This window comes from Paramormyrops kingsleyae, chromosome 1 (genome assembly GCF_048594095.1).
Source record: "Paramormyrops kingsleyae isolate MSU_618 chromosome 1, PKINGS_0.4, whole genome shotgun sequence".
NCBI lineage: Eukaryota > Metazoa > Chordata > Actinopteri > Osteoglossiformes > Mormyridae > Paramormyrops > Paramormyrops kingsleyae.
This window is the reverse complement of record NC_132797.1, coordinates 74,329,359-74,336,478: the sequence shown is the minus strand read 5'-3', so window position 1 is coordinate 74,336,478 and position 7,120 is coordinate 74,329,359. Positions and strand designations below refer to the sequence as shown.

General features: G+C 41.9%; 1 protein-coding gene across 1 annotated transcript in view; it reads left to right on the top strand.

The window, feature by feature from the left end:
- Positions 1-2,714: 2,714 nt before the first annotated feature.
- The window catches only part of LOC111838254 (tetraspanin-7-like), a 30,544-nt gene continuing 26,138 nt past the window's right edge, over positions 2,715-7,120 (top strand). The window contains exons 1-3 of the mRNA XM_072698933.1: positions 2,715-2,849; positions 4,274-4,363; positions 4,943-5,131. The gene's annotated coding sequence lies outside the window, so the exon portion shown is untranslated. The remainder of the gene's footprint in view (positions 2,850-4,273; positions 4,364-4,942; positions 5,132-7,120) is intronic.

Below are 7,120 nucleotides of genomic sequence, written 5' to 3'. Positions count from 1 at the left end.
ACTTCGCCTGTAGCAACCAGAGTTTACTGCGGTGCCAGCGCGAGACAGTTCGAGATCATCGCTAACTCCGCCCACTTCATTAAATGCTTTATTCCGGATCAGAAAACGACCTATGTATTACTCTAATATATTTTTAATGATACAACGATGAAATTGTTAATAATGTTATATTTATACCTTGCGTAGATATTTATAACAATATTAGGAAATTCTGTTGTCGTATTTTTCCATTGCTTTGGTGTTTTGGGTTTCTATGCCCAGTGTGAGTAAATTGTGCCTAACTCTTTCCCTCTATTTATCTATGGTTCCATTTTATACATGATGAAAACCATCAAGAGCAGCCATGTGAAATATGAACTCATTGTCTCAGGTGATGCGGCAATAATTATTTTATTACCTACTTATTTAGACAGTAGTTTTTGCTGAATAATTTTCCTGTTTAAAGAATGACAATTAAATATGATCATATATAAAACAAAGTACGGTTTAGTGTATATTAATATACAATTAGTCCTCAGCATTGAACGCAAGATCTCAAAGGCTGCGAACCTCAAAGGACCGACATTAAAAGATTTTCATCAGAACAGATAAAACATATTCTTTGGATGTCACACGATCTGAAACGCGGGATTAAACTTGAAGGACAGGTGTGGGTTTTTTGTAGTTTTGACAGCCCCCAGAGGCTGGTGCATAATATTCAGTTTAATCATGGGTGGTCCTGTTAGTATATACATACGTTAGTTATAATTGTAGATGAGTGGATTTTTTTTTTAACTATGTCACATCATAAAACACAGAAACCAGCTGTTTGTTACAGCATCATAGTTTTTAGGATACCTTCAACCTGCCATATTGATAAGGTCGGGAATATATAATCTTTTAAGATGTGATTCCTAGTTCTTGTCAAACGAATTGTTAAAAAAAAACAGATAGAACATGAAAAATATTCTAGAAGCATTAATGGTTTTGGTAATGTGTTACAGCCAGGTTTTGGTGTGTTTTATGTGCAATAAAATGTCCGATGAAGTCCGTGAGCTGCCGCTGTCGTGTTCGCCCAAGCCCCATAAAGGGAAGGCGGTGTGGGTGTTCTCCCTCCGGACACTGACGTCGTCTCTTCCCTCTGCCCGCACCCTCCGGGCGACACATCAAAAAGCCTTTTCTCACACAGCAGATGAATCGCCTCTTCCTTTCCCTCTATCGCTTTGTACATGTTTGATGAAAGGCTCACGGTAACAGACGTCAGGAGACTAGTGATGTGGTAACGTCTCCGGGGAAGGACTTCTGTGTAGACACGGGGCCTTTAAAAACTTTTGTTCTTGTGTCATTTTGGCGTTTGCTTTGCTGGAGGGAGACCCCTACTTACTGACAAATTATCCACCTACGGGTGAGCAAAAGCATGTAGGATGCAGCCAACTCAGTCGAGACCTTGTGCTTGGACCTCCTGCATTTTAAGGACATGCTGTTTGTCACGCACTACAGGGTATCCTTCAGAGCTCATTGGCAGTCGGTTATTAGTGGCTGCAGAACTCAACCAAAGCTGTTAGCTCAAATCCCAAAAGTGATCGATGCTGCTGTTGTACCCTTGAAAATGGTATGAATAACTTTATTACTATTTTAAAATATACAGCCTGACATTACAACCACCCATCCACCTTCCAACCTCTTCTTCAGAGATAGATCACGAGGATTCTTGTCGTCTATCCCAGGCAGGAGAGAGCCCAAAACAGGGGCACCCTAAACAGACTGTCAAGGCCCTTAGAGGGCTTGCCAGCATTATAGACATCACAAATAGACTGCAAGTATTTAAGGTAGCGAGAGCATACTCTCACTCGAAAACATCCATCTGTATATAGATGTAATAATGCATAAAATTGACTGCGTAAATCACTTTCGATATTTAATTAGTTTATTCCAGCAGCACTATAAGATCACAATAGCTCAGTAATACAGTGCAGCGATGTCAGAAATTAAGCCTTTGGAGACACACTGCAATGTTTGCGGGATAGATGCCTCTGTGTCTAAGCGATGGGTGCAGAGCCAGGTGCCTGGAAACAGCCGGAGCCGCATCTGTGAGACGGCGCTGGGGGCTGTGTGCAGACAGCTTGCACGAGGCCTTCCTCTGAGACCCGTCCCCGTGGTTCAGAACAGTAGGTGGTTCACCGCAGGAAGATTCCTGTTGCCAGGCAGCCACTGGCTCAGTTCTGAGGGATCTCGTCACTGGCTCCCAAGTATTAGCCTCGCCAACAGGCTCTTGTGCCACTATACTCACCACATTGTTTTAATATTTACTGTAATCAAGCTGTACAACCGATATAAAACCTACATATGGCTCATCCAGTCGCAGAGCTGAGTAATTTTCAACAGGAATTGCAGATCGTTTATCTTAAATGCTTGTAAATCAAAAGAATCTCTTCCATTCAGTAAGAAGTATATGTCGTTAACTACTGCTCCACCTGCCGGCCAGTGCAAAAATATTTGCATTTAGTTGTAGGCCTACTAACTATTCATAGTAACAAGCATGACCAGGGATGTAAAGTAGGCTACAAGCTACAAATACTCTCCTTACTGCAACTGAGTATTTTTTTCCCCAGAAATTGTACTTGATTACTATGTATGTATGAAGCGTTGTAACGGTATTTAGCCAATCGTATGAAAGCGCGTTGAAAAACAGCGCAAAGTCGCACCGGGCTGATTACCTAAAAAGGTAAGTCACTGATAATCACGGAGCTCGTGGCGGGAGTTTCCTTGGCTTCTCGGAGGCAAAGCCAAGGCGAGTAATTTGCCTTTCTAAGCCTGCTGAGATATCTGCATTCAGGAATAACGCGTTTAATTAAAGCACACTGATTGAGGTAAGTTTTAGTTTTATCTTTCGGCTTTCATTTTAGCTTGGCTAGTCATTTACGAACGCCTATAGTAACGGTCTTAGTCTATATGACGTTTAGCGTTAATTTTTTTAGCTGTCAAAACTTAACTGTTAAACTTTTAATATTATTTGCAGTCAAATTATACTTAGCTTGGATAGCTAACTGAGTAATTTATTTTAGGCAATCCCTGCTATTACTAGGCTGCTGTGACGGTATCACTGTGTGTCACAGATATGCGCTGTGCTAACTTCAAGTGTAATGTTAGCTTTAGCTTGCTTTACTAAATAAAAATGTAGGCTGAATGCTTCTGGCCCATCGTGTAAAGTTGCTGGGAGCCTGCATTAATGTACATTTGAGAACGTAACGGATTTTAATCAATAATTGTACCTCAAGGTTTCAGTTTACTTACACGTTGCTGCACATTTCCTGTTGTCTTCTACATAAGCATTGAATCGTTGCCTGTACTGTAACTCTATGTGCCTCTCGCCCATGCCGTACAGTTTGTGCGTTCCTGAGGTCATTTTTTATGTAGAAGGGCCTAAGCACATACAATACTACAGCAATACATAATGAGTTGGTAATTTTTGTACAGTATTTAAATGGTCTTTGTGTTGTGTGCTTCATTTTTTGAAAATTGCAATTTTATGAGGGGAAACACAATTCAAAAAAACCCAATACTCTGAGTACTTTTTCAACAAGCTACTCTTTTACTTAAGTAGTTTCTAAGATAAGAACTTTTGCTCTGCTCAGAGTTTTTTGGAAGTAATAGTACTTCTAGAGTACTTTGAGCGTGACTGCAAAATGTGGTCGAATACAGAAAATGCATCAAGTTTTCATTTGTCAATCTAAACTAGGACTACCAACATTCACCACAGAGGGCAGTCTTTGTTGATTGTGGCCTACCCAAGCAGTGAAAGCTTATAAGCTTTTAATCTATTATTTATTGCTGCTTCATACTTGCAGTATTAAACAGGGAACGGGGCATTCTGAGTAGTGTGCATGAAAACCTTGCAACACTACCTGGCATGTGATTTTGAAGGATTCTGTCTGAACTGACAGCCAAAAATCTGGTTCAAGTTCACAGATGCTCTACTCTAGAGGAGGTGGTGAAGAAAGCACCCATTCCTGTTGTCAGTGGCCTGTCAGACCTTCCTGACCCTAAAGGGACCCTGTTAGTGGGGCTAACGGCCACTGAGGGCACTGCAGTGTGCTTTGAGACTTGCTGAAGACCAGCAGTGTTGCATAGCCCAGTATTTGTGAAGACACTGCCGGCAGCACGGTTAGTGCAGCTTGACGTAACCAGAAGGTTTTTAGAGTCCCAAGAGGGGCTGTTGGGGTATTTAAGCTGAATTGTTTTGTTTCTTGTGTTTTCATATTCCTCCTGAATAAAGTTCTCTCACATTTCGCAGGAGTGCTATGGGTCTTTGAGGAGCCTAACTGGAGCTAAACTAGATATCCACCTCCGGAGTGCAGGGGCTCCATGATGTCACATGACAGCAGTGAGTTCTTAGTCTGGTTTTAAAGGTGTATGAACCCAATTCCATTGTGCCATAGATGGCAGCTGTCAAATGCAGAAGTGATATTCCTGGTATTGCAGGATATTTATATGTACATCTATTTCTTGTCAAATATAAATCTAATAGGACGTTAATCGAAAAAAAGTTTATGCTGTTTTTTTGGCTGGTTACAGGAAATAATACTACTTGCATTATTGTGCTTTTGCTTCTCTGGAACATACATATATATAAATTTTTCAGTATTCAACCATAACTATCTCTAACACCCACCGGACACAAACCTACAACAATAAATTTTCCTCATGCATTCTGATGAGGTTATGTACATTTTGGAGGTCTAATTTTTAACACGCTTGCCTTGCGGTCTTGTTCCAAGGCTGCAGGAATTAAGAAGGGAGCAGAACTTAAGTTGTCATTTAATGCTTGAAGGTTGATACAGGACTGAAGTCTACAGAGAAGAAACTGGAGGCTGAAGGTGACACAGACAGTCAAATAATTCCTAAACAGAGGGTCTCCTCAATATTTTAATCCATAACTGTTTTTTTCCCTTCCATTCCTGAGGGTTCTTCTCTCTAGGTACAAAGAGGGCATTGACGCCATTGATGTCCACCTTCCCCACAATACGGGAATATCTGGCATACCTCCAGTGATAAAGGAGCTCTGGAGAGTTGCATGGGTTCAGGACCAGGTGAGGGGGAAATTGGTTGCAAGGAAGCAACGAAGGTTGATGGATGAGCTCCTGGGCTGGAGGTGAGTTTCTGGCATAGGTCTTGTAGCAGATTATAGTTGGAGATTCACGTTTGACTGTTTGAGGCGTCCCCTTGGCAGGATAGCTCAGCTTTTGGATCTGCATTTAGTGCACGAGGATACATAGTTAGCAGCACAATCTCACTCAGCCCCCCTACTTCCTGCCAGCATCTGGAATTCCACCGTGTACTCTGCCACCAAATGATTTTACTGTCGTATATCGCAAGACTGAACTCCTAGATCCAGGCTGGCAGCAGGACGGCCAAATGCTTCCTTAAATAGCATGTGAAATTGTGTCTCAGTATTCAGTACAGTTTTATTCTGGTGCCACAATTCGGTCACCCAGATACACCCAGAGTTCCCAAGCAGTATAGAATTTGATTTTGGTCGTTTCCATATCTGGAAAGAAAGTATGGAAATATTTAGTTTTTTTCACATTCTTGTAACGTATTGGTGTATGAAGTACTCTTAAATGTTATCAATGTTGAAAACGATAACGTGAGCTGGTTGCCAGCACCAAAATGTGCACAGGGTGACCACTGAAGAGCAGCATCTCAACCCAAGGACTGTGGGTGTCTGTGGGGTGCATGATTGATTAATCTCCTGCAGGAAATATAGACGTGGGCTACCTTCCACTTTACAATGCTAACAATGGAGAAATGGAAGCGTTCACCTGCTTGGATTGCCAGTCCCAAGTATTGGCTGAAGATCCCAGATATGAACGGAAAGTAAAATGCAAAGTATGTGTGAAGTTGCTCCACATGAGTTGTCATCCACATGACGGCAGAAGCATTGTCATCTGGTCTCACGAAGTGGTGGATTCTGGTGAGGGCGAGATGGGCGATTGTCCTCCATACAATGTGCAAAATCATGGAATTTTAAATCGGATTGCATAGGAACCCTATATAACAAAATGGATCTTGTCTGCTTTATTCTGTGAATGGTAATCAATGTACTTGGAATAGCAACAGAAACCCCCCAGATTTATCGGAATTACCATCATACCTCTCCAGGGTAGCAATAAAAATAGCCAAAGGCAACGGTATGGATGCTGTGGTGGCCATCGCCTCAGGATACAGCACCATTTCACAACAAAGGGAAGCTGTCTGCACTGAAGTTTGCAAATTAGCTTGCAAAACCTAAATTAGCTCTGCGTTTTCCCTACTGCATCACTCTTGCCTCAGGTTCCAGTGGATCCATAGCCGGCGAGGTATTCTGTAACATAATGATGAAGGCGGGTCAAGTTGCAGACATACAAGCGTCACTTTGATAATCCGAAACTGTAGTTTAAAACATAGGCAGTATGTCAAAGTGTAGAGCAGGGCAATGCAGAGGAAACACCAAATCAGAGTCCAAAATCCCTAATTAAAGTCACACGCCATGGATTGTAAAGAAAACAAGGGCAGCTCAGTGAACAGCACAGACACGCAAACCTAAAGGCAAAACTGATATATGGGGTAAAAACTGTACCTGAGAACGGAGAATAATTCTCAGTAAGGTGTGGACATGCAATGCCTTCCAAAGAGCAAAGTGAGCACAGACAAGCTGCTAATATATCTAGTGAGTAATGAGCTTCTGAGTGACAGATGTGCTAATGGCCAGTGAAGTGGAATATAGACAGACTGGGAACATCTGATCAGGCGTGACATTCAGGGCTAACTGGCATGGTCCAGCCTGCTAATCCACCTGCAACAGTCCCCACCCCTGCTATTCTTACTCTCCTGGCTTCACAATAGTCTGCAAATTGAACAGGGCTTTATTTAAGTCACCAGCCTGCAAATTCTGAAGCAGGAGCGTGAACTGATTGCACCTCCCCTGTCATGTGACCTTTTGCAGTCATACACAAATGAGAAAATCTTAACCTGGCAATCTGTCTCATCAGTAAGGGAAAATAGGTGTATTAAAAAGTTTCTTCATGATCAGGTGATGTTTCTTTGATATTGTCAGGAATAATTATCAGTATCTTTCCCAAAATAAGATGTTAAGTTTGAC